This window comes from Suricata suricatta, chromosome 13, assembly GCF_006229205.1.
Source record: "Suricata suricatta isolate VVHF042 chromosome 13, meerkat_22Aug2017_6uvM2_HiC, whole genome shotgun sequence".
Taxonomy (NCBI): domain Eukaryota; kingdom Metazoa; phylum Chordata; class Mammalia; order Carnivora; family Herpestidae; genus Suricata; species Suricata suricatta.
The window spans coordinates 6,965,143-6,966,827 of record NC_043712.1 but is presented as its reverse complement, the minus strand read 5'-3'; positions in this window follow the sequence as shown (position 1 = coordinate 6,966,827).

Below are 1,685 nucleotides of genomic sequence, written 5' to 3'. Positions count from 1 at the left end.
GACCCCATGGTCTATAACAAGTCAGTCTTCTCAACCGCCGTGCAGTTCTTTCTGCCCAAAGTCTGGTCCCTATGCTTTAACAAAATCACCACTTGTGCACCAAAGGTGCGTCAAATATTCATTTCTGGCTGTGAGCTTTGGACACCCGCCGTTCCAAAGCCCCATTATTCGTACCTTGAGTCGGCCCCTCCTTTGGTCCATGCCCGTTGGCAGGACCGACCCAGACCTCAGCTCAGAGCCTGGAGTCTGCTTTGGACTCTGTCTGTCTGTCTGTCTCTCTCACACTCACATACATAAACAAACATTTAAACATTTTTTATAAAGGAAAACATGCTTTGTGCTTAATTGATTCGTGAATTTGCCATCTAGGAATTCTGCTGTAACAATTTACAAATGGTTACTACTTAGTCTCAGCTGGAGACTCAGGGTTCTGAGAGTCAGAATTCTGCTCAATATACTGAAGACTGATGGGAATAAGGAAAGCAACTCTATATGTAAAACAGTAAGAATGTGTAAAAAAGAGAAAAGAAATGCAAATATATTTTTTGTTGCAGGTAGAAGAGAGTAGTTTTGTCATCAATGAGTCTGGTTTGGAGAAAAAATGGCCTGGGAGAGAATTTGAATGCAAATGAAAGTTGTAAAGGTTCATGAAGGGAAATCATTGGAAGTGAATTTTATGTGTGATTAGGAAAGACCGAGTTGCAGTGAATGGGTTTTAAAAAGTGCACTGGTATAAAGCTGAAGGTTTTGCTTTTCTTTCTTTTCAAAAGACAAAGTTTTTTTGAATTGTTCTGCTCTTGAATGTAATAATAAAACAAAATAATAATAATCATAATATTCAAATGATAGTTTTCTCTTTTGTGTGCCAGGAAAACCACCGCTTTAAGTTTCATCTTTATCAGGTCATTGGAAACTTAGTGAAAACTTCTCACAGTTAAAGGAGCTAAGGTTTGCTAACAACTATAAAACCTACATATTTGCCTTTGGATTCTTGGTGACATAAATATGTTAAAACTTTAAGATTGTATGGGGTTCCTGGGTGGCTCAGCGGGTTAGGTGTCTAGCTTCGGCTCAGGTCATGATCTCACAGTTCCTGGGTTTGAGCCCCGCATCGGGCTCTATGCTGACAGCTAGCTCAGAGCCCGGAGCCTGCTTCAGATTCTGTATCTTCCTTTGTCTCTGACCCTCCCCTGCTCATACTGCCTCTGCCTCTCAAAAATAAATAAAAAACCTTAAAATAATTAAGAGAAAGATAGTAACAGTTGGAATCCCTTTTCAGATGTGCTCTATAACTTTTTCACATTTTAAAACTTCCCAGGATTCAAATTGGAAACAAAGCCTTTATGACCATGGAGGCCATTTTATTTGGTGCGTTAGGTGAAAGCCCAGTGGCATACTGGTACATCGGAGTTTATAGTGCTTGGGCAAATGCTGTAAGTGTTCAAAGATACGTGCAATTCTGGAGTTTTAATATATTTTGGTAACCTGTTGTCACGTGACTTTCTGATGATCAAAGTGTTATGTGTCACAGAAATAAGCGAATCTCCTTGTCAAGGTCATCATAACGGACTCTCGTCAGATCGCTGACCACGTCCCCACTTTTGAGCTTTGTCACATAAGTACTGCACTTAGGCTCTTCGAAAACGTGCTTTGTCTTCAAGGAGTTTATAAAAATGGCTTTAAGG